Raw genomic sequence first — 19531 nt, forward strand, 5'->3', positions numbered from 1 at the left:
TGATAAGGTGCCACATAAAAGGTTTTGCAAGATGAGGGCTCATGGGATTGGAGGTAATATTAGCATGGATAGAGGATTGGTTAACGGTCAGAAAACAGAGAGTAGGGATAAATGGGTCATTTTCAGGTTGGCAGGTTGTAACTAGTGGGGTACCGCAAGGATCGTGCTTGGGCCTCAGCTATTTACAATCTATATTAATGACTTAGATGAAGGGACCGAGTGTAATGTATCCAAGTTTGCTGACTATACAAAGCTAGGTGGGAAAGTAAGCTGTGAGGAAGACAAAGAGTCTGCAAAGGAATATAGACAGGTTAAGTGAGAGGGCAAGAAGATGGCAGATGGATATAATGTGAGGTCATTCACTTTGGTAGGAAGAATAGAAAGACAATGTTTTTTAAATGGTGAGAAACTATTAAATGTTGGTGGCCAGAGAGACTTAAGTGTCTTCGTACAAGAAACACAACACAAAAAGTTAGCATGCAGGTATAGCAAGCAATTAGTAAAGCAAATGATGTGTTGGCCTTCATTACAAGGGAGTTGAAGTACAAGAGTAAGGAAGTCTTACTACAATTGTGCAAGGCTTTGGTGAGACCTTACCTGGAGTACTGTGTACAGTTTTGGTCTCCTTGTCTGAGAATGGATATACTTGCTTTAGAGGCGGTGCAACGAAGGTTCACTATATTAATTCCTGGGATGAGAGGGTTGTCCTATGGGGAGAGGTTGAGTAGAATGGACCTGTACTCTCTGGAGTTTAGAAGAATGAGAGGTGATCTCAGTGAAACATAAAGATTCTGAGGGGGCTTGACAAAGTAGAGGCTGAGAGGTTGTTTCCCCTGGCTGGAGAATCTAGAACTAGAGGGTATAGTTGCAGGATAAGGGGTCAGCCAAGAGAGGGGGGAGATGGGGAATTTCTTCACTCAGAAGGTTGTGAATCTTTGGAATTCTCTACCCCAGAGGGCTGTGGATGCTGAGTCGTTGTGTATATTGAAGGCTGAGATAGATAAATTTTTGGACTCTAGGGGAATCAAGGGTTATGGGGATCAGGCAGGAAAGTGGAGTTGAGGTTGACGATCAGCCATGATCTGATTGAATGGCGGAACAGGCTCCAGGGGCCTAAGTCCTACTCCTCCTATTTATCTTATGATGTGTCCGTAAACTCTAGGTCTCTTTGTGCACCCCCTTTAAAATTGTACTCATTCTTCCTACCAAAATACATCACCTCACATTTCTCTGCTATGTGTCTGCCCATTACACCAGTCTATGTCCTCCTCACTGTTTACTACATTTTTGAGTTTCATGACATTTGTAAACTTTGAAAATATGCTCTGTCCAGGTCACTGATATATATCAAAAAGAGCAGTGGTGGACACCTCTGTATACGTCCCTCCTGTCTGAAAAACCACTGACTGGTCAATTCCAGTTGTCTTTTAGCCAATTTTGTAGTCATGCTGCCACGGAAAAAATGCTGGAAGCATCCAAAGGTATTTCTTTTTACAATAAGCTATTGATGGCAATGGAAGATGTTCAAAATGGGTTAGGTAATGTGTATTGCAGTCCTGGAAGGGTTAACTACGAAGCTCCATGTGCCTTTCTCACCCTCCTCCAGCCGTTAACCTGTCAAGCCCTGAAGGTGTGGCTCTCGGGTTAGATGATGAGTGGTATGGAGATCCAATTACATCCACCCTGCCAACTGTGACCTTCCTCAACAGCAGCAATGACTCAACTGCACCAATCACAGCAGGCTGGGGGAGGGGCTTTGCTAATCTTGGCGGTATAATATATTGCAAAAGTATAAGTGCTCCAGCGTCCTTTGATAAATGTCAACATCACCAAGCGTGTCCCATGAAATAAAATATAAATATAATTAAAATTAATTAATCAAAACCAGTGCGTTGTGTAAAAATCGCTGGAGTTTGAACAATTCGGCAGGGATAGATGTGGTACTATTTTTGCAGGGCGGACTGGTTTGACAGCCGTGCAGCAGCTGCTTTTCTCACGTATCCTCTGCGCTTTGCAACCAAACGTGATACCGGAAGCGCCTCCGCAGAGTGGGTGGGCGTGTAATTGAGACCGACGGGGGTTTCGTCCAATCGCCGGCTCCGGCTCGCGTACACGCGCCCGTCAATCAAACAGAACCACCAATGGGACGAGGCGATAGAGGCGGGAGTTTGGTGTCGGCAGATTAGGTTGACTCTGAGTTTTCGTTTAATGTCTTTTGCGCTTTAGTGCTTGTCCCGTGCGCGAGCACTTTGCTGCCGGAGCGAGCGGTCAGCCGGTCGCTGTGGGTGAGTAACGGCCTAGAATGGCCTACCGTCTGTCGGCTTCGGGGTGTGCGGCAGAGACGGTTTAAATGAGCCGGTTAGTGTGGGGGCGAGCACCAGGCTGAGGTTAGGCCTAGAGAGGGAGCGAGAGAGCGGGGGAGGTAGCAATAGGATCCTCTCAGAGTGTATGGGTCAATCAGAGGCAGAGTAACAGAGCCTGTGTCACCAACTGTCAGTGGGAGGGGATGAAGATCCTTACAAACAGCTTTTAACTTGCACACCCACATCATTGCTATAATTATCTGCATTTTATTTAATGGGGTTGGGGGGTGGGGCTGTATTTACCCTTTTCGTTATTACTATTGTCAACACAGGAGGTCATATGTCAGCCAAGGATCTGGGATAAAACCTGGAAATGCAGATCAAGCCCACCAGCAGCTGAAAAGAGCAAATGCAGGTTTTCGTTTTGATCGTCATCCCATGAAGTGTCTACACCCAAAATGATAACCTCCCTCAGCTTTTTAGATGTTAACGTTTTGGGCGAAGGATTTATACCCAAAATCTTAAGTGGTCTGTTTTAAAAAAAAAAAAATTGATGTGCATTTCCAGCATTTTTTGACCTCATGTCAGATTTCCAATATTTTCTTTTTGTTTTTAACTTTTCTTGAGGTAGGTCCTACAGTTGGCCTCCATACTCCCGGCTAGGGAGGATGATAAAAAATCAGTCCCGGTTCTTGCTCTTTATCGCTATCAGCTAAGTGTTGAAACTCAGGAAATGTTGATTTTTCTTTTGTCCTGTGAGATTTGATGGAACTTTTGGCAGTCCTGTGTTGATTACAGTGATTGAGGCAGAGGCCAAAAAGCCAAAAAAAATGTAGGAGGGTACGAGAGAGTGTGGTGGCATGATGACCTGAACTTGGAAAGATGTAGAATAAGGATAACAATTGTAGTGGGAAGTGCAAGTCTCAAGACTAAGAATTTGTTAAATTGATAATTTAGATGAAATGAATTGAGAATATTGAGCATTAGATGTGAGTTTTAGTGTTAAAGTTGTGGGCTTGGTCTGTAAGTTGCATGCCTGTTGTCATTTCTGACAGAAGCTTGCTTTCCCAGTAAAGGATCCAAGCTCAACTGTGCTATGCTGGGTTAGTCGCAAGTGGTTAACTTTCTTGATTTGGAGCCTGGCTGTAAGTGGTTCAAATGGAACGTAGGTTAGTTTCTTTACAAAACATGAACTAATGTGTTGTGGCAGGAACATGTTGCAATTTGACCTGTGTAAAACCATGTGAAAGATGTAACGTGAGGTTAAAAAAAACAGGCTGAGTATTAAAATGTTAATAAAAAGGGATACTTTTGAAAACTTTTTTCTGTTACTGTCATGGTTGTCTATCTTGGGATCATTATTGTCGCTAAGGTTTCAGTACTGCATAATGGTAACCATGTGAAATGTTTGTGCTGTATCCACTTGATTTGTGGAGAAATGCCCAGCAGTGCAATTATAGGTTTTATCTTTCCAAGCATGTGTTCTAAGCATTTTAAACCCTTTAATGCTGGGGTACGGTCGTGGTGAGAGCAACAGAGGTGATGAATTAAGAGTGTAATACAAGAAGGGTATTAGTGCATTAAAATGTATTGACTGAAATTATTTTTTCCCCCTGTAGAATATTGGTACCAATATGCTTAGTAAACCTGCTGATAACACTTGGTTTATTGCATCCGAGGCTGATGTGCACAACAGTTGTGATTTACAGTTTAAAAGTAGTAGGATATAGGCTTGCTTATGTCTCCCACACTAATGTGTTTCTGGCCCACTGCTGTGGGGTGATGTGGTGGAGCAGCCACGAAAAGAAAATTGGAAGGAGGGTTATTCCAGGGCCACACTGATGTACATTTTAATGACTGGAATCAGAGTGCATTTGGGAACAGCTGCCTATTTTTTCTCTCTGATGTGGATATTGTGGGGAAACCTATGGGAGGAAAGAGAAGAAAAATAGTTGGGGAGGGGGAAGGGAAGGCAGTATTACCTGCATCATTTTTTTTTATATACAAGGTACTTTTTTTGTATGTCGCTGTACTCTGCTGCCCTCCCCCGCCCAGCTTCTGAGTACCCTTTGTACTCTAGTGAAAATGCTGGCAATTAGGTAAGGTCTCCAAGTGTCATTGTAATCGGTTGGCTGACTAACTTAATCTCTAGATAATAAATTTAGGTTATTATCGGAAAATACGTGACACATAATGATACAATACAGCTCTATCCTTGATTTTGTCTCAAAATAACAAGTGTCCTTTATTCTTTGCTGCGCTTCTGAATGCAAGGTTTTAGCCACCATAGCTGTTTTAGCAACTTTTCAGACTTGATAATATGGATTTAAAACTGTTGATCAAAAATGGCCACTTAGTTCCCGTGTTATGGCTAAAAGAGTCACCTGGTGTGGCATCCAGCCATACAGACCTAGAAGGTGCCAGATTTGATCCTTGTCTAAACTGAGTTAGGTGATCTCAGCTGAGGTGGCAGTGGCAGGGCTGCTATAATTGACTTCACATCTAAGGGTTAGGGAAGAGAAAAATCAACCAGCGTTCCCATTTCTGATTGTATCCAGTGACACCTGCTAAAGATTCTGATCTGTGTATGTTAGGTGAGGGCAGGATTGAGCTCAGAGTGTAATGCCCTCCCAATAACCACAACAACTTGCATTTATATAGTGCCTTTAACATAGGGAAATATCACAAGGTGCTTCACAGAACGTTAATCACACAAATTGACACTGAGCCAAAGGAGGAGGTATTAGGAGGAGTGAATAAAAGCTTGCTCAAAGATGTAGGTCTTAAAGGTGGAGAAGCAGAGAGAGAGGTTTAGTAGGGAGAGAATTCCAGAGCTTAGAACCTAGATGCCAGAAGGCACTGTTGCCATTGGTGGGATGAAGGAGGTGGGGGATGTGTAAGAGGACAGAGTTTGAGGAATGCAGAGTTCTCGGAGGGTTGTAGGGCTGAAGGAGGTTACGGAGATAGGGAAGGGTGAGGCCATGAAGGGAGCCAATGTACATCAGCGAGCACAGGGCTGACAGGTGAATGGACTTGGTGCGAGTTAGGATACGGGCAGCAGAGTTTTGAACAAGCTCAAGTTTATGGAGGATGGGAGGCCGGCCAGGAGTGCATTGGAATAGTCAAGTCTGGTGGTGACAAAAGCATGGATGAGGGTTTCAGCAGCGATGCCTATCTTCGTTCCTACCTCAGCACAGTGTAAGATTGGTGGAAGTAGGCAGTCCGTGAGATGGCGTTGGAAGTTCAGCTTGGGGTCAAATACAGCGCTGAGGCTGCGAACAGTGCAGTTCCTCCTGAGACGTTGGCAACAGAGGGGGATAGAAACAGTGGCGAGAAAATGGATTTTTTAGGGGGTGTTGTGGGCAAGGATAATGAGGTCAGTATTCCCAGTGTTTAATTGGAAGAAATTATGACTCCTCTGAGACTGAATGTTGGACAAGCAGGCTGACTAGATGGAGGCAGTGGAGGGATCAAGAGAAGTGGTTGTGAGGTAGAGCTGGGTGCTGTCGACATACTTGTGGAATCTAACCTCATATCTTTGGATGATGTCACAGAGGGGCAGCATGTAGATGAGGAATAGGAGGGGGCCAAGAATAGCTCCAGCAGTAACTGGATGGGAAGGGAAGCCATTGCAGGAGATTCTCTGGCTACGATTGGATGGGTAATTGGTAAAAGAACCAGGGGTGAGTTAAGAAGAATTTTTTTACGCAGTGAGTTGTTATGGATAGTAACTTTCAAAGGGGAATACTTGAAGGGGAGAAAATTGCAGGACCATGAGGAAAGAGCGGGGGAGTGGGACTAATTGGATAGCTCTTTCAAGGAACCGGCACAGGCACGATGGGCCGAATGGCCTCCTCCTGTGTTGTAAGATTCTATGATTCAAGCAGGAACCAACTGACCGAAATCCCACTCAGCTGGACAACAGAGGGGAGATGTTGGAGGAGGTTAGCATGGTCGACCATGTCAAAAACTAAAGATAGGTCGAGAAGACAGGAGGGATATTGCACAGAGGATGTAATTTGTGACTTTGGTTGTGGCTGTTTCAGTGCTGTGGTGGGGTGCAAACCAGATTGGAGAGGTTGAAACATGGCGTTGCGGGAAAGAATGGCACGATTAAGGAAGTTGGGTGGCCAGTAGTTTAGTGGGAATGGGGTCGAGGCAGCAAGAGGTGGGTTTTATGGACAAGATGAACTCAGCGGGCATGAGGGCAGATAGAGAAACTAGAGCAAGATGCTGGGGGGAAGCCTTGGGGAAGGTGGCCATGCGGAAGAGGCATTTGAACGGATGATCTTAAATCTTAGTGACAAAGAAGTCCGTGAGCTCCTGCACTTCTTGGAGGTGAGGGGGCAGGGGAGAAGGTTTAAGGAGACTATTGGTAGTGGAGAAAAGAAGCCGGGGGTTATCTTTTCATACCAGGATGATCCTGGAGCGGAGAGCAGGACGTGATAGTGCTTGGTGTGGTCCAGCTAGTTCTGGCGATGAATAGCTGAACCTGCTGTGTGCATTTACATTCAAGTTTGCGTGCCTTGGACTTGAGGGAGTGAAGAAGGGGGTCATGCCAGGTTGGGAGAGAGTAAGAGTTTTACTGGGGACAAGGGCTTCAAATATGGCGGTGAGGGAGTAATTGAGCAGATTCACAGCTGCAGAAGTAACGGGTTCAAACAACATTTACTGTCAAGTTCACTCGTGAATGGGCAGTTAGGTTCGATACAGGAGGGCTGCTGTTGCCTTTGGAATTATTCCAGCAAGAGTCAGCACATTTGGGAGAGGAGGAGGAAGAAAACTGGGAAAAGTCTAAAGCACAAGAAATATTTTAAAGGTTGATATGTTGAAGCAATGTTAATGGATACGAGCTAAGTTTACTTGTTTATAAATCCTTACAAATGAATTCAGCGTGAAGTTGGGGCTGTCATTTTTTCATTTAACATAATAGTGACTGCCTAGTAGAATAATTGGATCTGGGAGTTTAAGGCTTTGGAAACCATGTTTTTCATCCAGTCCAAATAGGTTTGTAGAAATGATCTGTCTTGTACTGGTGCTTTGCACGCAGTATTTGTTAAAATTAAAACCATTTTTAGTTGATATTTGAAGTTAATAATTGTGGGCAGGAATTTAGAATTGACATGCTATCTGTAGCAGTTGTCTCCTGGCCGGCCTCCCATCTTGCACCCTCTGTAAATTTGGGCTCATCCAAAACTCTGCTGTCCGTATCCTATCTCGTACCAAGTCCCGTTCACCCATCGCCCCTGTACTTGCCTTGATTTTAAAATTCTCATCCTTGTTTTCAAATCCCTCCCTGGTCTCACCCCTCCCTATCTCTGTAACCTCTTCCAGCCCGACCCTCTGCGCTCCTCCAATTCTGGCCTCTTGCACATCCCTGATTTTCATCGCTACACCATTGGATGCTGTGCCTTCAGCTGACTAAGCTCTGAGCTCTAGAATTCCCTCCCTAAACCTCTCCGCCTCTCTACACCTTTAAAACCTATCTCTTTGACCAAGCTTTTGATCACCTGTCTTAATATCTCCTTATGTGGCTTGGTGTCAAATTTTGTTTGATAATGCTCCTGCGAAGCGCCTTGGGATGTTTTACTACATTAAAGGCGCTGTATAAATGCAAGTTATTGAGTGTGGGACAATACCGCTGGTGCTCTTATAACTAAGCAGAGTGGCCTTTATTTAAAGTTGTATGACCAAGGCCTGCTGGCATTAGTCAGCTTTTGATATAAACTTGATAAATTCATTACATTTGGAGAAAGGCAGATAGTCAGTATGCTTTATAAGGAACAATGTCTGTTGAACTAGCACGGAGTATAACAAAACACAAGACTGGGTGGGAGCTGGATAAAATAGATGAGTCAGTAAGAAAGGGAGACTAACACAGAAGTATGTTTATTTTGTGTTTTTCTGCACTTGTAAAGAGACTATTTCTGAACAAGATGTTTAAATTTATTCATACTGTTGTTGATTTGAGACTTATGTACATTATATACAATGAATTTCTGTATCTGTTGGTGTTGCTTTTGCTTTCTCGGCGTTTTGAACATAGGTCTACAGGACTGGAAAAGATGTTTGCAATCTATCAGGCTGGGTCTGGTCTGAAAAATATGCACTTTCTTTGTCTCATTTGTATAGAACTTTTCAAGGTTTTCCCAGTTTTGATCTCTTTGATGCAGTGAAACTTCAGTGTAATAAGAGTTAATCTATGAAATCTGATTGAAAGTTAGTGATTTCTTGTGAACTGTTTTGGTTTGTGATACATTTCAAGATATTCCTCGGTCTAGCTTTCTGATCTGGAGGGATTTTCCCCATTTGTTTGTGTTAGTTATCTATGTACAAAAATTTGCAATGGACTAAATGCTGGCACTTTTACTGTTGTATTGTTAAGTGTAAGAGTTTTGTTTGTAAAATCTTTTTTTATGGGCTGTGTTTACAAGCTTTATTATTTACAGTGTATTTTGTCTTGAAAAATATAAGTGGAACACTGATGTTTGTGGGTCACTGGGTCAAACTTGGCTCAGCTGGTCTGTACTGGATACCGACAATGGCATACGCTCCATCTTATCTGTTTGTTGAACCAACTGCAGCTGGTTCTTACCCAGATACTTATCAGTTTGCTGCAGGGAAGATTATGTGCCTTCTGTGTAAAATGTGGATAAACTAATGCTAAAATTATAAATACTGTAGGTATGCAGTTCCATTAAGAATAGAAATTGATGCAAAATTTATATGTGAAATACAACCTTGATTTAACCACACTGTAAGAAGGATATATTGGCCTTGGAGGGAGTGCAGTGTAGATTTACTAGAATGATACCTCGACTCCAAGGGTTAAATTATAAGATTACACAAACTAGGGTTGTATTCCCTGGAATTTAGAATATTATGGGGTGATTTGATCGAAGTTCTCAAGATATTAAGGGGACTGATAGGGTAGGTAGAGAGAAACTATTTCCGCCGATGGGGAGTCTAGGACTAGGGGACATAGCCTAAAAATTAGAGCCAGGACTTTCAGAAGTGAAGTTAGGAGACACATCTACACGCAAAGGGTGGTAGAATTTTGGAACACTCTTCCGCAAATGGCAGTTGATGCTAGCTCAGTTGTTAATTTTAAATCTGTGAGATTGATAGATTTTTGTAACCAAAGGTATTCAGGGATAAGCGGCTAAGGCGGGTATATGGAGTTAGGTCACAGACCAGCCGTGATCTCACTGAATGGCGGAACAGGCCCGAGGGGCTAAATGGCCTACTCCTGTTCCTATGTTCCTACATATTCAATTTTTATCCCAAAATTTAATAATATGCCAGGAGGCAGCCTTTTTCAGTCTCTTTCTTGCCAATTTTATCATTTCTGCCCTAAGAAGGCATTGATTCCTTGCAGGGATATAGTTCTCCAAGTGTTAGTTAAGCTCCAGTACCTTGCTCAGTTGTGGAAGTCTTGACAGAGAGGGTTGGTATGCTTAATCACAATACAAGGCACTACAGTGAGCTCAAATCTTCTCCACATGGGAGTTGTTGAATGGTGATCAACAGTAGAAACCTGGTTTAAGTTTTCCTCCTTTATCTAAGGTGCTAAAGCCCACTGTAACACCTTGGTTGCTGACCTGGCTAAGGTAAATTGGGTCATTACAGGCTAGGGATTGAGCCTGGGATCTTTTGGCACAATTCAGCTACTTATTGGAGAAACTTGTTGAGCCATTGTATGTCCCAACCCCTACAATCATACAACACAAAAGGAAGCCATTGTGCCTATGCCGGCTCATTGAAAGAGCTACCAATTACTTCCATAGCCCTGCAAAATTTTCCCCTTCATGTATTTATCCAATTCCTTTTTGAAAGTTACTATTGAAACTGCTTCCACCGCCCTTTCAGGCAGTGCATTCCAGATCATTACAACTTGTGTGTAATTTTTTTCCCCCTCATGTCTCTTCTGGTTCTTTTGCTATGATGTGGAGATGCCATAATTATCTTAAATCTGTGTCCTCTGGTTACTGACCCTTCTGCCACTGGAAACAGTTTCTCCTTTTTTACTTTATCAAAACCCTTCATGATTTTGAACACCTCTATCAAATCTCCCCTTAAACTTCTCTGCTTTAAAGAGAACAAACTCAGCTTTCCATGTAGCTGAAGTCTCGCATCCCTGGTACTATTCTAGTAAATCTCTTCTGCATCCTATCTTAAGGCCTTGACATCCTTCCTAAAGTGTGGTGCCCAGAATTGGCCACGATTCATAGAATGTACAGCGCAGAAACAGGCTATTTGGCCCAACAAGTCCATGCCGTGTTTATGCTCCATACGATCCTCCTCCCACCCTACATCATCTAAATCTATCAGCATATCCTTCTATTCCTTTATCCCTCGTGTTTGTCTACTTTCCCCTTAAATGCATCTATGCTAGTCGCCTCAACTACTCCATGTGATAACAACTTCCACATTTTAACCACTCTCTGGGTAAAGAAGTTTCTTCTGAATTCCCTATTGGATTTATTAGTGACTAACTTATATTTGGGGCCCCTAGTTCTGATCTCCCCCACAAGTGGAAACATCTTTACGTCTACCCTATCAAACCCTTTCATAATCTTAAAGACCTCGATCAGGTCACCCCTCAGTCTTTTTTTCTAGAGAAAAGAGCCCCAGTCTGTTCAATCTTTCTTGATGGGTATAACCTCAGTTCTGCTATCATCCATGCTCTAGCTGGGGTCGGACCAGTGTTTTATAAAGGTTTAGCATAACTTCTTTGCTTTTGTGTACCCTATGCCTCTATTTATAAAGCCAAGGATCCTGTATGCCTTTTTAGTAGCCTTCTCAACTTGTTCTGCCACCTTCAAAGACTTGTGTACGTCTCTCTGTTCCTGCACCCACTTCAGAATTGTACTACTTAGTTTATATTGCCTCTCCTCATTCTTCCTACCAAAATGCATCACTTCACACTTCTCTGCATTAAATTTCATCTGCCATATTGCTGCCCATTTCACCAGTCTGTCTGTCCTCCTGAAGTCTGTTACTATCCTCCTCATTGTTTATTACATGTGAGTTTTGTGTCATCTGCAAACTTTGAAATTATGCCCTGTATACCCAAGTCCAGATCATTAATATATTTCAAAAAGAACAGTGGTCCCAACACCAACCCCTCATCACCGACATCCAATTCTGCGTTAGGGTTAGGGTAGCTGAATTACAAGTACAGCAGGTTGCACCATTTGAGTCTTTGGTCCCCTAACCCTAACCCAATTCTGTGGCAGCAATTTTTTTTTATTCGTTCATGGGATGTGGGTGTTGCTGGCGAGGCCGGCATTTATTGCCCATCCCTAATTGCCCTTGAGAAGGTGGTGATGAGCCGCCTTCTTGAACCGCTGCAGTCCGTGTGGTGAAGGTTCTCCCGCAGTGCTGTTAGGAAGGGAGTTCCAGGATTTTGACCCAGCAACGATGAAGGAGCGGCGATATATGTCCAAGTCGGGATGGTGTGTGACTTGGAGGGGAATGTGCGGGTGGTGTTGTTCCCATGTACCTGCTGCTGTTGTCCTTCTAGGTGGTGGAGGTCGTGGGTTTGGGAGGTGCTGTCGAAGAAGCCTTGGTGAGTTGCTGCAGTGCACCTGAAACAAAAATTGGCTGTTCTCTCTACAGGTGCTGTCTGATGAGCTGTATTTCCAGCATTTTCTGTTTAACTGCAAGATTTTTTTGTAGAATATAAACTAGATGTTAATGTTGTGAAACATGTTTAAGTAACCAGCGATTTATACATGACCTGATAAGATCACTAACTGAATAGGAACACGACTCCTCTGGTTGCAGAGCCAGTGGAAATGAATTCAGTGAATGTAGACAATGGTGTTGCTTTTGTGAAATAACCCTTAGTATTCCACTTGCTGGAGACGAACACTATTACTGTTGAATAACCCACTATTGGCATAGATATTTGATAGATCGATGACCTAGAGGAACAATGACTAAAACTTTTCACTTTCTTTTCTCTTCCCTCTGATCCTTAGTGTAGTGATAACCTTGTGCTGCACATCAGAACTCTCAAACTGCGATTAACAATTATCAGTTTTTCGAAGCAAAAAAAAGGGTGGGCGAGGAGAAAGGATCTTTATTTCTGAGCAATCAAGACGGTGTATCAATATTTCTTGTGACTATTTAGACTTAAAGTCTCCATTTCTGAATTGTACAGATCTTTGGTCTGTGCTGAATTGGTTGGTCTCAGTCTCGGCAGCAGTAGTGGTGCTGTTCGCTGTAGCATCCCTAAATTAGGGAAAGAAAAAATTAATGATTCCTGCTGAAAGTATATGTTTATGAATGTCAGGTTATATGATGGTCTCTACAGTTGAATAGCCAGCTTCATTTTCAAGGCTAACCGATGCATGATGGGCACTTGGGTGAGGTACCACAGGGTGACCACCAGCTGTGGAACCTTATCCCAGTGAAGGAGTCAGTGCCTTCAGGAAGGAATGGAGAGGGGAAAAAGAAGAAAAATCAGTACTGCAGTATCTAGACAAGTGACAATAGTATATATGTTCTGTACCATTTTCCTCCCTGTGAAGGCTATGATTCAAGCTTGTGTATTGTTCCACAGGCTGACCGATGCTTCACCTAAATCCTCATTTGTGAGCCTAGACAATCGGTAGGATATTTTGTTTAACATCCCTTAATGAATTCTGTCCTCACTAATTTCCACACTTGCACGCTCATTCCAGCTGTAATTATTGAGTAGCACTCCAGAATGGGAATTCTGGATCATTTCTCTCCCCGGCCAGCCCAGCCCTCTCTGACACTCCCACCTTCAACCTAGAGACTGTGGGGCTAATTGAACTGCCGCAGCTGAGATCAGGATCCATATACACTTCAGTATGTCTTAGTATAACATCAAGGAGTGCATTTATCCACTGACCTGTCTGGGGGCCCACAGTTTTCCTTTATTAAGGTTTTGTGTATGTATGTGTGGACGCGCGCGCTTTAGGATGTAAGGTGATTAACCAACTTTGTGGATGGAAGCTGAATTAAAAGTACAGCAGGTTGCACCATTTGAGTCTTAGGTGCATTGTGTTGACAGATTGACTTTGTTTTATAAATACCCATTCTTGCATTTGGGGTCTTACAATTTTGCAACTCCTAGTTATCCAGTAATCCGTAGTAATATACACGTGAGAAATAAGCTCTCAATCAGACTTGGCTGTTAACCTGCCCATGAACTTGAGTTTCCCTGCGTCCATTCGCGTGCGTGTTTTGGCTGCCGCCCTGGACCCGAGCCCATCACTTCTATTTCTCTTTTTTCCCCCCAACTGTTTTCATTTCATTTTTCTTTACCCCTCGTAGGCCCCTCTCTCCTGTCATCATGCCTCCTTTCATTTCTCCCCTCTCTGGTACTCTGCCCCTGCGCCCAAATCTCTGCGCCCAAATCTCTGCGCCCAAATCTCTGCGCCCCTTAATCTTCCTACTTTCCTGCTTCTCGACATTCCTGCCCTCTGTGCCTCTCTTGGCATCCTCCGAAGAGCCCATTGAAGCACTTGTCACTGCCTCCTTACGAGCAGCAACCCCAACTTCTCATCCTGCTCTCTCGCCGACTTTCCCGCCCAGTGTGCCTGCTGGGGGCTAATCTTACCAATCTCCTTCGTGTCCCACTGACCCCTCCCAGCCCTGACCCTGTGGACTCTGCCAGCTCTGCCCTTCTCTGCATTTCCCTCCAGAATGTCCATCCACTTGTGAACAAGGCCCTTGCCATCCATGAGCTTATTGTGGATGATCACATTGACATTGTGGCCTTGACTGAAACCTGGCTGAGGGGTGATGACACCTTCCCCCTTAATGAAGCCTCTGCGCCTGACTATATCTTCCACCACTTGCCCTATCCAGACCGCTGCGGTGGTGGTGTCGCCCTTATCACCAAATCACACCTTGGTCTGTCCCCCTACTCCGCTGGCACCTTCTCCTCCTTTGAGCATCTCGCCTTGTTCCACCCCTCCCACCTCCTTTAAAATCCTTGTTCTCTACCACCCGTCCAAATACCACGGCAATTCCTTGCCAAGCTATCGTCATTGCTTTCCTCCCTCATCCTCTTCACCGAGTGATTTCAACCTCCATCTCAACTCATCATGCCCTCTCCTGATTTCACAGCCCTCCTATCCTCCTTCATTCTCTCCCTCCATATAAACTCCCCTAACCATATTCACAGCCACCCCCTCTGACCTTGCCAGGTCACATGGCCTCTCTACTGCCATTATGTCAATCACGGATAAGGCCATCTCTGATCACTTCCTTGTATCCCTCGCCACCCACATACCCCTCCCCCCTCCCAATTCCACTTTCTTCTGTGTCCACCCCCGGAAAAAACTCTTCGCCCAAGTCACTCACGGCACCTTCAAATTCTCAACTTGGCCTTTGGCCCTCCATTTACCACAACATTTCTGCAGCTACCGATCTGCTCATTCACACTCTCACCTCCACCTTTAATGTCCTTGTCCCCATTAAAACTTTCACCGTGGTCGTTCCCCCAACTGCTCCCACCCACCCCCACCCGGTACAGCCCTCATCTCCGTTCCCTTCCACGGGATGCAGACATGAATGTTTGTGGCGGACATTTGGTTTAGACATTCATCACCAAATCTGGCGGGACCACATAAAGAACTGTTGGGTCCTGCTCTCCTCTGCCAAAATTGCTCAATATTCCAGGATTATCCTAGAATTCAAAGAAAACACCCAGCTTCTCTTCTCCGTTACAAACCGTTTTCTTATTCCTCTCTCCTCCACCCTCACCACCAACAAGTATGAGGAGTTCATGGACTTCCTTATCACTGAGTAAGACCTTTCGTTCAGCTGCCTCTGCTGCTTCCCGCCCTTCCCCTAGCCCACCAAGCCAAACTTCCCCTAAGGTTCCCTCCTGCCCCAGCCGTGAACTCTCCTCTTTCTCTAGTTTCTCTCCGATCTCCCTTCATGCCCCCTTCAAGCTCATCTTGACCATGAGACCCACCTCCTGCTCCCTCGACCCTATTCCCACTAAATTGCTGACCGCCAACTTCCCTTACTGGGCCCCGTGTTAGTTGATCTTGTTAATGGTTCCCCCTCCTCAGCTCCTGTGCCCCTCCCTTTCAAGTCTGCTGTCATCACCCCCTTCCTCAAAAAAAAAACCACCATTGACCCCTCTGACCCTGTAAACTTCCGCTCCATCTCCAACCTTGCTTTCCTCTGCAAAGTCGTTGTTGTCGCCTTCCAAATCCGTGCCCATCTTTCCCATAACTCCATATTTGAATCCCTCCAATCAGGATTCTGCCCCGCCACAGTACTGAAATGGTGCTTTTCAAAGTCACAAATGACATCCTATGTGACTGTGTCCGTGGTAAACAATCCCTCCTCGTCCTTCTCGATCTGTCTGCAGCTGTTGACCACACCATCCTCCTCCAACACCTCCTTAGTCATCCAGCTTGCCTGATTCCGTTCTTATCCATCCAGTCATAGGCAGAGAATCACCAGCTATGGCTTCTCTTCCCGCTCTTGCACCGTTACCTCTGTTGTCCCCCAAGGATCTATCCTGGGCCCCCTCCTATTTCTCATCTACATGCTGCCCCTCGGCGACATCATCCAAAAACGTCAGGATCCACATGTACGCTATCGACACCCAGTTCTACCTCACTACCACCTCTCTCGACCCCTCCACTGTCTCTAATTTGTCACACTGCTTGTCTGTACTGGATGAGCAAAAATTTCCCTCCAACTAAACATTGGGACGACCGAAGCCATTGTCTTCGGTCCCTGCCACAAACTCTGTTCCCCAGCTGCTGATTCCATCCCTCCCCCTGGCCACTGTCTGAGGCTGACCCAGACTGTTTGCAGCCTTGCCGTCTTATTTGACCCTGAGATGAGCTTCCGACCACGTATCCGCTTCGCTACTTCCATCTCCGTAACATCGCCCGCATTTGCTACTGAAACCCTCATCCATTCCTTTGTTACCTCTAGACTTGACTATTCCAATGCTCTCCTGGCCAGCCTCCCATCTTCCACCCTCCATAAACATGAGCTCATTCAAAACTCTGCTGCCCGTATCCTAACTCGCACCAAGTCCCCTTCATCCATCACCCCTGAGCTCGCTGACCTACATTGGTTCCTGGTCCGGCAATGCCTCGATTTTTAAAATTCTCACCCTTGTTTTCAAATCCCTCCATGGCCTCGCCACTCCCTGTCTCTGCAACCTCCTCCAGCCCTACAACGCTCCGAGATCTCTGTGCTTCTCTAATTCTGGCCTCTTGCACATCCCCGATTTTAATCACTCCACCATTGGCGGCTGTGCCTTCAGCTGCCTAGGCCCTGAGCTCTGGAAATCCCTCCATAAACCTTTCCACCTATCTATCTACCATCCTTTAAGATGCTCTTTAAAACCTCTTCGACCACACTTTTGGTCACCTGTCCTAATGTTTCGGTGTCAGATTTTGTTTGATAATGTGAAGCGTCTTGGGATATTTTCCTACATTAAAGGCGCTATTTAAATGCATGTTGTTGTTGTTGACTATCCCCAGAAACTTGCTGTCCAAGTTCACGTGAGACAAATGGACCACTTCATCAAAGTACTTGCTATCTCTTCTGAGATCACCTAAGCTAGTATGGACTAGAAATCGAATCTACGACCTTCCGGGTGTGGCCTGCACTCAATCCTTCTAGGAAAGTGGATTTTTTTCACTCTAATTTTTCTTCTTGTTTGTCAAGTTTTTGAAATTCCCAACATCCAGGTTTTTTTTTGTTTTTCAAGTTGTATTTGAGTTACGCAGAGGATGTCAAATTAGATAGCTGTGTGTTAAAGAATATACTTTACAAGAAAGGATGTCGCAAGGGAATTCTTGAAGGCTTCCTGAGTAAATCTTGTATTCTACAGTTAAGCATTCTGTTGGACCTGTGCCATTTAAGCACCTAGGTGCTGCTTATTCCTTGTAGTCCTGGGCGATATTCCTTGTAGCCCTGGGGGGGGGGGGGGGGGGGGTGACTGTCACCTTTTTAGAGATGTTGGTCTGTTATACTGAACTCCCATAGGCAAGGATTTGGATTAAATGATTACAACAAGAACAGTAATGTCATTTATCTAATGGAAACTTTATCTCTGCTGTGAATGTTATTTCAGAATTCAGTTCTGTGATGTGGATAATGTAAGCATATTGATTTCAATTTCAATTGACTACAGCAGTGGTGTTTCACTGTGAAAGGTGAATATTTCAGGGTAGAATCTTTTTCTCTGCTACTGTGAAAGAGGGATTCTAGGAATGTTTCACCACAGGAGTGATAAAAATTACTGTTTGTTATGCTATTTTATCTAACTTTAGTTAGAGGGTTCTTGCTGTTGGCTTGGTCATTTCTGCTTTTACCTCTTGTATTGCTTGTATATATCTTCTAATTGTCACACATGTATTTTGTTAAGCAACTATTTTATTTCTACCATCCAATGAAGCTTTTTGCCCAAGTATGTATTGACAGCATCATGAAAAGCCTCTGCTTTTGGTATATATTACACTGTATGCATAAGGAGATACTTACTAGATCTTAATGCTATCCCTTTCCTCCATTTCTCTCAGAATTCAAGTAATTTTCGGCTGCTAATTGACTGCCCCCAATTCTTGACTCCTTGAGAGCCCATGATGTTCCTTTTTCTCATTTCTTCCAAAGGGCATGCAGATATCTACCTACTTAACGTTGGCAATAGCATCTCATCCATACTTGGTTAAAGATGGTCGAGCAAGCTGTTAGAAGAGTTGCAATCCTCAAGAAAATGTGACACATCAGCTGCATTTAGCAACTGCAGTGTTCTATAAAACTGTTCATTGCACAGCGATGGATTAGCCCTGATGGTGGGCCAGAGGGAAACCCCATCTCTTGTTCTTGAATCTAGTATAGTCCAAAACCATGCAACTGAGCAAGCTTGATGAAGATGGGCTATTTTATGCCAGAGGCTGCACCACCCAACAATGGAGGGATGTGGGGAGGCTGTCATTCTGGAGCAATGTCATGGGAATTGTTAACACAGTAGTTTGTGCCACAAATGCAAGTACTGCACTTCATCACTGATATCAATCCAGAAAGTCTGCACCTTGTTAGTGGTAAAGTTATACCCATTGCATATAAAACACTGAACCAGACAGTGGTATTGCCTGGAATTCTGTCCTTTGTATAAAGAAATTAAAAGCGGAGTTAACCACCATTTGCTGGAGCATACGTTAAGATATGGCAACTCTTTTGTTTTGCCTGTTTAACTAGTACAGTTTTCCAAGTCTTTCTGTGCCCTCATCAGTTGCTAGATGGAAATTATTGAGACATTTCGCCTTATCTGACTGCAGCATGTGAAACCACTCAATGAGATAATGAGATGCACCCTACAAGGGGAAAAAAAAGTAGATATCAAAAGCTTTGAAGCCCCCCCCCCCCCCCCCAAAACCACCCCTCAAGGGCAGTACAAATGTTTGCTACAATCCGAGTTTTAATTTGGTTTCAAAGCTTCCTAGCAAGGAGGGGTTAGTAATCATTTGCCTTCAGTTTTGTAAGATAACATTGCAATTCAGCATCTTCGGGTTATTTGCAGTTTTTCTAATGCGAACTGAAAGCCCACTTTCACTGTTCAGATGGAAATGGTGTAACTGGTGCACGCAGCCAGCTATAATGAGGACAGATACGGCTCGCATTTGACCCTGGTGGTTGTTCAGAGCTCACAAAGACTTGGTGAAATTGTACAGGGCCAGTCCCGAATGATTAAATGAATTATCATTTGGACTTTGGTAATAAGAAAGCTTTTCCCTTATTAGTTTATCGTTTGCAGCATAAACCATTTCTTTCAATTTGTAACACTTTCACACTTTGTACCATTGATCTTTATTTTTAAAAAAAAGTGATCGTAAGCATGTATGTCTTTTTATTTTGCTTTGAAGTGAGGCTGTTTTGTAGTACTTAGCTTTATTTCTGTGCAACATTTGTCCTGTTGCATCAAACCAAGAATGAACCCACCTCATTATTAGTTTACAACTGAAGTTGGTGAATGCAATATTAGAAATAGCTAAATTTTCTGTAGGGTTAATGCACTACGTCGTGTGGTACTGAACCTTTGGACAAGGAAAGTTCCAGGTTCAATCCTTAGTTTATCCTGGGTTAGCTGATTTTAATCAGGCACAGGTTCGATGGGCTGAATGGTCTCCTGTGCTGTAACGATTCTATAATTCTATGAGGATGATGGTAGCGAACAGGTGCTACAATTACTCATTGCCCAGGGA

General features: G+C 44.0%; 1 protein-coding gene across 3 annotated transcripts in view; it reads left to right on the plus strand.

Moving 5' to 3' along the window:
- The first annotated feature begins 2182 nt into the window (after positions 1-2182).
- kdm4b (lysine (K)-specific demethylase 4B) overlaps positions 2183-19531 on the plus strand; it is a 433937-nt gene continuing 416588 nt past the window's right edge. For all 3 annotated transcript variants that reach the window (XM_067968101.1, XM_067968103.1, XM_067968104.1), the window contains exon 1: positions 2183-2285. The gene's annotated coding sequence lies outside the window, so the exon portion shown is untranslated. The remainder of the gene's footprint in view (positions 2286-19531) is intronic.

Source organism: Heptranchias perlo, chromosome 29 (assembly GCF_035084215.1).
Source record: "Heptranchias perlo isolate sHepPer1 chromosome 29, sHepPer1.hap1, whole genome shotgun sequence".
NCBI classification, from domain to species: Eukaryota; Metazoa; Chordata; class Chondrichthyes; order Hexanchiformes; family Hexanchidae; genus Heptranchias; species Heptranchias perlo.